We start from the raw sequence: 13,568 nt of genomic DNA, 5'->3' as shown, positions 1-13,568 counted from the left end.
CCAGGGTTGGTGCTCTATTCACTGCGCCACCTAGCTGCCCCGAGAGATTTTAACCAATGAAATTATAGTGGCAAAGAACTAGACATTGCAGGGGTGCTTGTCAGTTGGGGACTGGACAAAATGTGGTATATGTTTATTTATTTATTTTTTAATTAATAAAGTATTTTACTTTTTTCCGTTACATGTAAAGATAGTTCTCAACTTTTGTTTATACAAGCTTTACAATTTCAGATTTTTCTCCCTCCCCCCTCCCCTAGACAGCAGGTAATCTGATATAAGTTTTATATATATATATATATATATATATATATATATATATATATATACACACACACACATATATACATATATACATATATATATATTGTGAGATTTAAAATTGGATATTAGATCATAAATCTCCCCTACTTAACTTTTCCCTTAATTTATCTCCCAGACTAGTAAATGGAAGAAGCTTCTGGTTTTCTAGATAGAGCCTTTATTGTATATAAGGTGTTGTTGATTAGAAGGATAGGAAAATAGAAATACAGTACAAATCGTCTTAAATCTAGGCTTAGTCTATATTCCTTATAAAAACTCACCAAACCAAAAAGGCCACCTTTGGAGTGAGGGAGACCGTCTGTGCCGCCCGCCAGGAGTCCCGCCAAGCAGGCAAAAAGGCCTCCTCTCGTTCTCTCCACCCCGGAAGTCAAAAAACCCGGCAGGCAGTCTGACATGCGCAGCAGGCGGACTGTTCATCTCCTCCCCAAAAGGGTGGTCCTTGAAAAACTGGCGTCTTTCAGTTATCCTAACCGACTGTTAAAAACTTTCATATTTTACCACAATATATATACACACACACATATATATATACACACACATAATAACATTAATCCTATTTCTGCATTAGTCATGTTATAAGAGAAAAATTAGAGCAATGATGAAAAACCTCAAAACAGAAAAAACAACAGCACCAAAAACAAAAGAAATAGTATGGTTCATTCAGCATCTATACTCCACAGTTCTTTTTTTTTTTCTTGGATTTGGAGATCCTCTTCTATCATGAGTTCCCTGGAACTCTTCTGTACCATTGCATTGGTGAGAAGAATATAGTCCATCACAGTAGATCAACACTCGATGTTGATGATACTGTGTACAATGTTCTTCTGGTTCTGCTCATCTCACTCATCATCAGCCCACGCATGACCTTCCAGGTTTCTCTGAATTCCTCCTGCTCATCGTTTCTTACAGCACAATAGTATTCCATTGTATTCCTATACCACAACTTGTTCAGCCATTCCCCAATTGATGGGCATCCCCTCAACTTCCAATTCCTTGCCACCACATAAAGAGCAGCTATATTTTTGTACATGTGGGTCCCTTTCCCCTTTCCATGATTTCTTTGGGAAAAAGACCCAAAAGTGGTATTGCTGGGTCAAAGGGTATGGACAGCTTTATCGCCCTTTGGGCATAATCCCAAATTGCTCTCCAGAATGGTTGGATCAGTTCACAGCTCCACCAACAATGCATTAGTGTTCCAATTTTCCCACAGCTTCTCCAACATTTATTATTTTCCTTTTTTGTAATTTTAGCCAATCTGATAGGTGTCAGGTGGTACCTCAGAGTTGTTTTATTTTGCATCTCTCTAATCATTAGAGATTTAGAGCATTTTTTCATATGGGAATAGATAGCTTTGATTTCTTCATCAGAAAACTGCCTGTTCATATCCTTTGACCATTTCTCAATTGGGGAATGACTTAAATTCTTATAAATTTGATTTAGCTCCCTATATATTTTAGAGATGAGGCCTTTATCAGAAGTACTGGCCACAAAAATTGTTTCCCAGCTTTCTGCCTCCCTTCTAATTTTGGATGCATTGCTTCTGTTTGTACAAAACCTTTTTTTTTTTTTTTTTAGTGAGGCCGTTGGGGTTAAGTGACTTGTCCAGGGTCACACAGCTAGGAAGTGTTAAGTGTCTGAGACCGGATTTGAACTCAGGCACTCCTGACTCCAGGGCCGGTGCTCTATCCACTGCGCCACCTAGCTGCCCCCGTGTGCAAAACCTTTTTAATTTAATGTAATCAAAATCATCCATTTTGCATTTTATAATATGCTCTATCTATTGTTTGGTCATAAACTGTTTTCCTTTCCAAAGATCTGATAGGTACACTATTCCTTTCTCTCCTAATTTACCTATGGTATCACCTCTTATGTCTAAATAGTATATCCATTTTGACTTTATTTTAGTATAAGGTGTAAGATGTTGGTCTATGCCTAATTTCTGCCATACTATCTTCCAGTTTTCCCAGCAGTTTTTGTCAAATACTGAGTTCCTATCCCAGAAGCTGGAGTCTTTGGGTTTATCAAACACTACATTACTAGTGTCATTTACTACAGCATTTCCTGTGCCTAGCCTATTCCATTGACCTACCACTCTATTTTTTAGCCAGTACCAGATAGTTTTGATGACTGCCGCTTTATAGTAAAGCTCCAGGTTTGGTACCACTAAACCACCTTCCTGTGAATTTTTTTTCACTATTTCCCTGGATATTCTTGATTTTTTGTTTTTCCAGATGAATTTTGTTATTATTTTTTCTAGCTCTATAAAATAATTTTTAGGTAGTCTGATTGGTATGGCACTGAATAAGTAAATTAATTTAGGCAGTATTGTCATTTTTACTATATTAGTTCTGCCTATCCATGAGCGATTGATATCTTTCCAATTATTTAGATCTGATTTGATTTGTGTGAAGAGTGTTTGGTAGTTGTGTTCATAGAGTTCCTGGGTTTGTCTTGGCAAGTAGACTCCCAAGTATTTTATATTATCTACTGTTACTTTAAATGGAATTTCTCTTTCTATCTCTTGCTGCTGGACTTTGTTGGTCATGTATAGAAATGCTGATGATTTATGTGGATTTATTTTATATCCTGCTACTTTGCTAAAGTTGTTAATTGTTTCAAGTAATTTTTGAGTTGATTCTCTAGGATTCTTTAAGTATACCATTATATCATCTGCAAAGAGTGATAGTTTTGTTTCCTCCTTGCCTATTCTAATTCCTTTAATTCCTTTCTCTTCTCTGATTACTAAAGCTAACATTTCTAGGACAATATTAAATAATAGGGGTGATAATGGACATCCCTGTTTCGCCCCTGATCTTATTGGGAAGGCCTCTAATTTATCTCCATTGCATATAATACTTGCTGATGGTTTTAGGTAGATATTGCTAACTATTTTAAGGAAAGCTCCACCTATTTCTAAGCTCGCTAGTGTTTTTATTAGGAATGGGTGCTGTATTTTGTCAAAAAGCTTTCTCTGCGTCTGTTGAGATAATCATATGATTTTGGTTGGTTTTCTTATTGATGTGGTTGATTATGTTAATAGTTTTCCTAATGTTGAACCAGCCCTGCATTCCTGGTATAAATCCCACCTGGTTATAGTGTATTATCCTGGTGATCACTTGCTGTAATCTCCTTGCTAATATCTTATTTAAGATTTTAGCATCAATATTCATTAGGGAAATTGGTCTATAATTTTCTTTCTCTGTTTTTGCTTTGCCTGGTTTTGGTATCACCACCATATTTGTGTCATAAAATGAATTTGGTAGAACTCCTTCTTCACCTATTTTTCCAAATAATTTGTATAATATTGGAATGAATTGTTCTTTAAATGCTTTGTAAAATTCACCTGTGAACCCATCTGGCCCTGGGGATTTTTTCTTAGGGAGTTCATTAATGGTTTGTTCAATTTATTTTTCTAATATGGGTTTATTTAAGGATTTTATTTCCTCTTCACTTAACCTTTTGTAAATATTCATCCATTTCATTTAGATTGTCAAATTTATTGGCATACAGTTGGGCAAAATAATTCCTAATTATTGATTTAATTTCCACTTCATTGGTGGTAACATCACCCTTTTCATTTTTGATACTGGTAATTTGGTTTTCTTTCTTTTTTTAAATTAAATTAACCAATATTTTATCTATTTTATTGGTTTTTTCATAAAACCAGCTCTTAGTTTTATTGATTAATTCTATAGTTTTTTTGCTTTCAATCTTATTAATTTCTCCTTTAATTTTCAGGATCTCTAGTTTAGTATCTAATTGGGGATTTCTAATTTGTTCTTTTTCTAGCTTTTTAAGTTGCATGCCCAATTCATTAATCACCTCTTTCTCTTTTTTTATTCATGTAAGCATTTAGAGCTATAAATTTCCCCCTAAGTACTGTTTTGGCTGCATCCCATAGATTTTGGTATGTTGTCTCATTATTGTCATTCTCTTGGATATAGTTATTGATTGTTTCTATGATTTGTTGTTTGGCCCATTCATTCTTTAGAATGAAATTATTTAGTTTCCAATTGATTTTCATTCTACTTTTCCCTGGCTCTTTCTTTTTCTTTTTTCTTTTTTTTTTGGTGGGACAAAGAGGGTTAAGTGACTTGCCCAGGGTCACACAGCTAGTTAAGTGTCAAGTGTCTGAGGCCGGATTTAAACTCAGGTCCTCCTGACTCCAGGGCCGGTGCTCTATCCACTACGCCACCTAGCTGCCCCAAAAGGATGAACTAAGTTTCTTTATCCCAATGAACGTTTATGTTATTTCCTCTTTGAATCAAATCTAATGAGAGTAGGGTTGAAACAATGTTCACCCCTCCTTTCTTTCCCTCTATTATAATAGGTTTGTTTTTTTCACCTCTTCATATGATATAATTCACCCCATTCCACCTCCCCTTTCCTCTCCTCCCCATAGACTCCCTTTTTAACCCCTTAGTTTTCTTTGTTATCATCACGTCAAAGACAATTTATATTTATACCCTCTGTGTTAAGTCCTTCTCTCTGCCCAAATATATTTACAGTTCTTAAGAGTTATGAGTATTATCTTCCCATGTAGGGATATAAACAGTTTAACCTAATTGAGTAACCTTCCCCCCCCCACCACCACCCCCTTTACCTTTTTAAACTTCTCTTGAGTCTTGTATGTTAAGATCGAATTTTCTATTCAGTTCTGGTCTTTTCATCAGGAATAATTGAAAGTCCCCAATGTCATTAAATGTCCATCTTTTCCCCTGAAAGGGAATGAACATTTTTGCTGGGTAATAGATTCTTGGCTGCAATCCAAGCTCCTTTGCCTTCCAGAATATCATATTCCAAGCCTTGCGCTCCTTTAATGTTGAAGCTGCCAGGTCCTGAGCAATCCTGACTGTGGCTCCATGATATTTAAATTGCTTCTTTCTGGCTGTTTGGCATATTTTCTCCTTCACCTGATAATTCTGGAATTTGGCTACAATATTCCTTGGAGTTTTCCTTTTGGGGTCTCTTTCAGGAGGTGATCGGTGGATTCTTTCAATGATGATTTTATCCTCTGATTCTATGATATCAGAGCAGTTCTCCTTAATAATTTCCTGGAATATGGTATCTAGATTCTTTTTTTGGTCATGGCTTTCAGGCAGTCTAATGATTCTCAAATTGTCTCTCCTGGATCTGTTTTCCAGATCAGTTATCTTTCCAACGAGGTATTTCACATTTTCTTCTATTTTTTCATTCTTTTGATTCTGCTTAACTGATTCCCGGTGTCTCATGGATTCCTTATCTTCCAACTGTCCAATTTTAATTTTTAAGGCATTGTTTTCTTCAGTGAGATTATGCACCTTTTTTTCTATTTGGCCAAGTGAATTTTTTAAGGCATTGTTTTCTTTAGTGAGATTATGCACATTTTTTTCCATTTGGCCAGGTGAATTTTTTAAGGAATTGTTTTCTGCAGTCAATCTTCGTGCTTCCTTTTCCAAGCTGCTGATTCTTTTTTCATAGTTTTCTTCTTTTGCTTTCATTTCTCTCCCCATTTTCTCTTCTACCTCTCTCAATTGATTTTTTTTTTTTTTTTTGCGGGGCACTGGGGGTTAAGTGACTTGCCTAAGTGTCAAGTGTCTGAGGCCGGATTTGAACTCAGGTACTCCTGAATCCAGGGCCGGTGCTTTATTCACTGCGCCACCTAGCCGCCCCGTCTCAATTGATTTTTGAAATCCTTTTTGAGCTCTTCTAGGAAGGCTTTTTGTTCTTGGGACCAATTCACCTTCCCTCGGGAGGCTTCACATGTAGGCAATTTGAGGGTATTGTCCTCATCTGAGTTTGCGTTGGCTTCTTCCCTATTGATACAGAAGCTCTCAATAGAAAGGGCTCTTTTTTGCTTCTTACTCATTATTGCAGCTTATTTATTTATTTTTTAAGTTGAGGTCTGCTTTGGGGGCACCAGGGTCTCTGTTTTGGGCTTCTTGTGCAGGGGTATAGGTGCTGTGTGACTGGCTTTTTACTCTGAGGCCTTTATAGTGTGTGCAGTTCTCCCCCCTGCACTTCCTGTCTAAGTGCGCTGCATCTGTGTGCCTGGTCGCGCCTATCCTGTTCATGGCCCTACTGCTGGCAACTTGCCCTCTTGGCTGGTGCAGGTAGGTTTTTCCACTGTCCTTCTTGGCCACCAGATTTTTTGAGCCAGGTTCCAGGGGCCTCAGTTGTTCGGCTGTGGCCCACAGCTCCTACTGACTTGCCCCGACCCCCTCGGCTCTGGGCTGCTGCCCTGCGCTGGACCTCCCTTTTGCCTGAGTCAGACTGACCTTTTCCTGAAGTCTTCTAAATTATCTCTGGTTGGAAGACTGTGTCTCTCTGTCTCTTTGCAGGTTCTGTAGTTTCAGAATCCGTCCAGAGGTTTGATTTAATGTTCTTTTTGAGGGAACAGAAGGAGAGCTCAGGCAGCTTGCTATTTCCTCTCTGCCATCTTGGCTCCGCCATGGTATATGTTTATGATGGAATATTACTCTGCTATAACACAAATTGAGCTCAATGATTTTAGAAAAACACAGAAAGACTTGAACAAAATAATAAGGAGCAAAATGAGCAGAACCAGGAGAACATTGTATAGAATAACAGCACTATTGTTTAAAGAACAAGTTTGAGCAACCAAGTCAAATTATCTGCAAAGGTCCTATGAAGGAAAATGCTGTTTGCATCCAGAGAAAGAACTGACACACACATGTATATGTTCATTTATACATACATGTGGGTGTGTATGCACATGACACAAGTAAATAACCACATGTGTATACACATATACATGCATATGTGTTGTTCTTTTATATATAAAAAAGTGTTTGTGTATATGTGTGTGTGTGTGTGTGTGTGTGTGTATGTGTGTATTGTGGGGACCAATTTTTAATTGGGGAGTATTAGCTAAGCAGCTAGCCACAATATTGGGGCAAGGAAGGAGACCAGCAGCTTCCCTCAAAACAGAACAGGATTTATTTTAACAAGAATGAACTGGGGCAGCTAGGTGGCGCAGCGGATAGAGTACCAGCCCTGGATTCAGGAGGACCTGAGTTCAAATCTGACCTCAGACCCTTGACACTTACTAGCTGTGTGACCCTGGGCAAGTCACTTAAACCCAATTGCCTCACCAACCCCCCCCCCCAAAAAAAAGAACGAACTTAAAAAAAAACAGTAGGATCAAGGGAAAGGAAATAAAATGGGGAAAGGGAAATTATACAACCTGAAAAATACCACTGCCCAGGAATCAGCTGAGAATACACAGCAAAGCTCCTGTCGCCTTCCAGCTTCCAGCTAGAATGGTGAATTCTCCCCGTATCCAGAAACCCCACACAGCCCCCAACCAATTGTCTGGCCACTCTGACAGTCACATGACTGCCCTCACTAGGCTTCTAATCATTATAATTTTGCCAGGCCCATGTAGGTGTTGGCAAGTGGTGATGACATGAGGTGCCAGCACCATGGCAACAGCTACAACCAGTGGGTGGAGCACTATGTGGTTTGCGGAGACCCAGGCCAGTGCGCACCGAGGCATAAAAACCTCAAATAACAATTAATTCTTTACAATATGTAAGAATATATATATATATATATATATATATATATATTTGTGTCTAATGGTAGCCATGTCTGGCAAGAAGGGAAGGGAAAAAAGTTATATGATAACTTTGTTGCATATTTATTTATTCATTTATTCACTCACACATTTATTTGTTCATTTGTTTTTTTGTTTTTTAGTCATGAAAATATTTTATTATTTTCTAGTTATATTTTCAACATTTGTTTTTATAAGACTTTGCATTCCAAATATTCTCCCCCTCTCCAACACAGAAAGCAATCTGACATAGGTTATATATGTACAATCACATTAAACATATTCCTGCATTAGTCATGTTGTGAAAGAAGAATCAGAACAAAAGGGGAAAACCTCAAAAAAGAAAAAAAACAAACAAACAAAAAGTAGAAATAGTATGGTTCAATCTGCATCCAGATTCCACAGTTCTTTTTTCTGTATGTAGAGAGCATTTTCTGGATGTGGAAAGCATTTTCCATCATGAGTTCTTTGGAATTGTCTTGAATCATTGTATTGCTGAAAGAGTTGATCATCACACAATGTTGCTATTACTGTGTACAATGTTCTCCTGGTTCTGCTCACTTCACTCAGCATCAGTCCACTTAATTCTTTCCAGGTTTTTCTGAAATCTGCCTGCTCATCGTTTCTTATAGCACAATAGCATTCCATTACATTCATATGCCACAACTTGTTCAGCCATTCCCCAATGGATGGGCATTCCCTTGATTTCCAATTCTTTGTCAACATAAAGAGAGTTGCTATAAATATTTTTGTACATGTGAGTCCTTTTTCCTTTTTTATGATCTCTTTGGGATACAGACCTAGTAGTTCTATTACTGGGTCAAAGGGTATGCACAGCCTCATAGCCCTTTGGGCATAGTTCCAAATTGCTCTCCAGAATGTTGGATCAGTTCACAACTCCACCAACAATGCATTATTAGCTTTACTGTATACTTAAAAGGAATAGCAAGTTGTACATAATAGATCTGCAGTTTCAGGAGCAATCCTCTTTTTTTTTTTTTCTATTCTACTTTGTTATAGGGGCAGCTAGGTGACGAAGTGGAGTGACCTTGGAGTCAGGAGGATGGAAGTTCAAATCCAGCATCAGATACTTTACACTTACTAGCTGTGTAACCCTGGACAAGTCACTTAACCCTGACTGCCTCAAACATCCCAGGCCATCTCCAGTCATCCTGATCTTGCCACTGGACCCAGATAGCTCTGGAGGAGAAAGTGAGGTTGGTGACCTGGAACAGTCCTGCCTCGATTAAATCCAAATCACTGCAAATCATAACATCAACTCCTGATGTCATGGTCCTCTTTGAGAACAAAGGACAAACTACAACAACTTTGCTATGGAAATGTTTGTATTCTTCCTTCCTTCCTTCCTTCCTTCCTTCCTTCCTTCCTTCCTTCCTTCCTTCCTTCCTTCCTTCCTTCCTTCCTTCCTTCCTTCCTTCCTTCCTTCCTTCCTTCCTTCCTTTCTTTCTTTCTTTCTTTCTTTCCCAGGCAATGAGAGTTAAGTGACTTGCCCAGGGTCACACAGCTAGTAACTATCAAGTGTCTGAGGCCAGATTTGTCCTCCTGCATCCAGGGCCAGTGCTTTATCCACTGTGCCACCTAGCTGCCTCTGTATTATTTCTTAAGTTCAGACTTTTAAAAAAAATTAAAAATAAAAAAACCAAATGAAATTATAAGTAAAAAAAAAAGGTCTGGAGGAAATCACTAAAGGGCAATACAAATTAAAGAACCTTATTTTTAAAATGGATTCCTTTAGATTTACATGAACTTATGCTGAGTAAAATGAGGAGAACATTATACACAGCAACAGCAACATCGTACAATGATCAACCATGATGGACTTAGCTCTTCTCATCAGTATGATGATCCAAGACAATTCCAGAGGACTCATGATAGAAAATGCTGTCCACATCTAGAGACTATGGAGTCTGAATGAAAATTGAGGAATACTATTTTCACTTTTGTTGTTGTTGGGTTTTTTTGTTTGTTTATTTTTCTCATGGCTTTTCCCTCTTGTTCTGATTTTTCTTTCACAACATGACTAATGTAGAAATATGTTTAACCTATATTAGATTACTTGCTGTCTTGGGGAAGGGGGAAGGAAGGGAGAGAGGGAGGAAGAAAAATTCAGAACTCAAATATCTTACAAAAATGAATGTTGAAAACTATCTTTACATAGAATTGGGGGGAAATAGTGTTAAGTCAAAGAAAAAATTCTGCTAAATAGGGGTTTTATTACAAACTTCGAAGGGAAAACTCTCATGAATATTATAACCAAAATCCATAATTCTCATGTCAAGAAAAAAACTACTGCAAACATTTCAAAAATATACACTTGAAGTACCAAGGTACTATAGAATTCCATAGGACTTGAAAACTTATACTAAAAATGAAAGATAAACTATCCACTTCCAAAGAAAGAACTCATATTGATGGAACACAGACTGAAGCATGTGATTTTTCACTTTCATTTTCCCCCCTTTATTCAAGTTTTCTTACATAAAATGACTAATATGGTGATGTTTTATATAACTGCACATGTATAACCTATATCTGATTGCTTACGGCCTCAGAGAGGTAGGTAGGGAGAGAAGGAGGGATAGAATTTTGAACTCAAAACTTTACTGATATTGATGGAACAGACTGAAGCATGCTATTTTTCACTTTCTTTTTTTTCTTTTAATCAAGTTTTCTTATATGAAATGACAAATATGGTAATGTTTTACATCATCATACATGTATAACCCATATATGATTGTTTGCCACCTCGGGAGAGGGTAGGGGAGGGAGGGAAAGAGGGATAAAAATTAGAATCCAAAAATATCAATAAAAATGTTTATTATTTAAAAAAATAAAGCATACTCTAAAGTCTAAAAAGATAAATAAAATCAAATTTTAAGTTGTAAAAAATATTTATTGCTATTTTAAAAATAAAAAAGAAAGGCAGAAGGAAAAACAAACAATTGAAAAAAATTTAAAAATAAAAATGAGAGACCTTGGAATGCATAGGCTTACAACTAAGAATAACTTATCTTGCAAAACTGAGTATGATTCTATAGGGGAGAAAATAGACCTTTAATAGAATAGAACACTTTCAAGCATTACTGATGAAAAGATTCTCATCTAAGTAGGAACTTTGAAATACAAACATAAGAATCCAAATAAAGTTTAAAAGGTTAACTTATTTTAGTAATCAGAAGAGGCTATGTTGTTATTCTATTAGCAGAAGTTCCAAGTATGGGTTGACTCTGTTCTGAGCATTTGAAGAGGGGAATGGGAAAAGAAGGTTAAAAGGAAGAATATGCCAGCCATCTGAAATAGACAAAGGAGGGTTGAAAACACACAAACACACACACACACAGTTTGGTTTAGAAGTACAAGCTCAACAAGAAATGGATGGGGGTTAAGAGGGAGGATAATACTAGGAAGGGAATAGTTAAAAGCAAAACAAACTTCCTGATCCTAAAAATGGATTAAAAGGGGGAGGGTGGTTAAAAAAACAAACAAACAAAAAAACTAAAATCTAAGGGGACCGGTTACTTTAGATTAAGAGGGTAATGGCTGAACAATGTGTCATATATGAATGTAACGGAACATTATTACACAGCTAAAAATTATGAATACTTTTTTTTTTAATTAGTAAGGCAATTGGGGTTAAGTGACTTGCCCAGGGTCACACAGCTAGTAAGCGTTAAGCGTCTGAGGCTGGATTTGAACTCAGGTCCTCCTGAATCTAGGGCTGGTGCTCTATCCACTGTACCATCTAGCTGCTCCTATGATGGATACTTTTTAAAGAGTCTTAGGCAGTATCAACTGATACACAGTAAAGTGAGCAGAACCAGTAGAATGATATGTACAAGGTTTGTAAGAAAAATATGGGCCCCCCCTCAAAAGCTGATTGAATTTGTCTGGGGAATGTCTGGGAGGTGAATTTCACCTGGGAGAAGGGTACTTACTAATGGCTCCTTTCCTTCCCCCTCCCCAGCAATTAGGATCACATGATGAGAGAGACCCAGGGCTCGGTGGCATGGGGGAGGAGTTTAGAGGGCTGCCCCTTTGGCTATATTGTATTCTGATTGGCTAGCATTTGGCGCCAGTGTCTTGGCAAGAGGATTGTAACTGAGGAAGAAGGGTGGAGCCAGCCTGTTAAGAGATAAAAGGGGGGGGGGGGAGGCTAGTTGGCAGCAGTGGATAAAGCACCAGCCCTGGATTCAGGAGTACCTGAGTTCAAATCCGGCCTCAGACACTTGATGCTTACTAGCTGTGTGACCCTGGGCAAGTCACTTAACCCCCATTGCCCCGCAAAAAAAAAAAAAAAAAGATAAAAGGGTCCTGAGTCCCACAATCGCTGCCATTTCCATTAGGGAGTTGGCTCATTTGGGCATGAATGTATAAATAAAGGCCTTTGATACTTCTACACTGAGTCCCAGAAATTTTTTAATGGGGTTTCTCACAAAGGACAACAACATTTATAAAGAAAAACAATTTTGAAAGACTTAAGAACTTTGATCAAGAAGCAATGGGAGGGGGGGGGGCAGCTAGATGGTGCAGTTGATAAGGCACGGGCCCTGAATTCAGGAGTACCGGAGTTCAAATCCAACCTCCGACACTTAACACTTACTAGCTGTGTGACCCTGGGCAAGTCACTTAACCCCAACGGCTTCACCAAAAAAAAAAAAAAAAAAAAAGCAATGGCCAACCAAGTCTGCCGAAGACCTGGATCAAAGGATATGTAAAGTTCTATATGCCCTTTGGGCATTGTTCCAAATTGTTCTCCAGAATGGTTTGGATCTTTTTATAACTCCACTAACAGTGTGTTAGCGGGGGAGGGGGGGGCAGCTAGGTGGCACAGCCCTGGATTCAGGAGGACCTGAGTTCAAATCTGGCTCAGACACTTAACACTTACTAGCTGTGTGACCCTGAGCAAGTCACTTAACCCTCACTGCCCCACAAAAACAAAAAACAAACAAATAAAAAAAGGTTAAGACTTATCTTTCATTACTCCTGATTTCCTCCACTGTGGAAGCAGGGGGTGAGTAGACTTTTAGGGTAAAGTAACTGGGGTAGTTGCCTGAGAAGTTAATGAATCACTCACTGACTGTAGCAATGGCTCTTGATGGTATGTTCTAAAGAGGCCAATTCTGAAATGCTCTCCACAGTTGAATTCCACAGGCTTGGGGACCTCTCCGAAGATATATCTCTTTTTAAGTAGTTGGGATGGGGATTTATTCTCTCCTGGCCGTAAGTATGAATTCCCATTGAGCTGGATCCGTGATAGAGATCTGTGAGAGAGGGGAAGGAAATGTATTGAGAGTGAATCTATGTGGTCCCCCCACAGCCTGCCAAACCCTACGTGTAGCTTGCCTCAGGTGCAATTAAATTCTACCAGCATGGCTTCAGATTTTATCTATGCATCTCTCTTGCCACAGCTGTATAAGCCTGGGCTGATCAACTGGTGATACTTGAAAAGGGAGTTGTGACAGTTGTAACTTGGGCAAATTCTGCTGTCAGTGTGTATCTGGGAATGGGGAGAGGAGTTACAGAGTATAGCACCCTGCTAAATAGATAAAAGGGAATGAAACCCTATCCTGGAGGGAGCTTTTGGGGTGTTGCCCTAAAACATGGGGCTAAGAAGAAAACAACTCATGGCCATTTTATGAGTGTGCACCAGAGCAGTAGGGGGTCCTTC

The sequence above is a fragment of the Dromiciops gliroides genome, chromosome 4 (assembly GCF_019393635.1).
Source record: "Dromiciops gliroides isolate mDroGli1 chromosome 4, mDroGli1.pri, whole genome shotgun sequence".
NCBI lineage: Eukaryota > Metazoa > Chordata > Mammalia > Microbiotheria > Microbiotheriidae > Dromiciops > Dromiciops gliroides.
Note: the sequence above shows the minus strand (reverse complement) of the source record.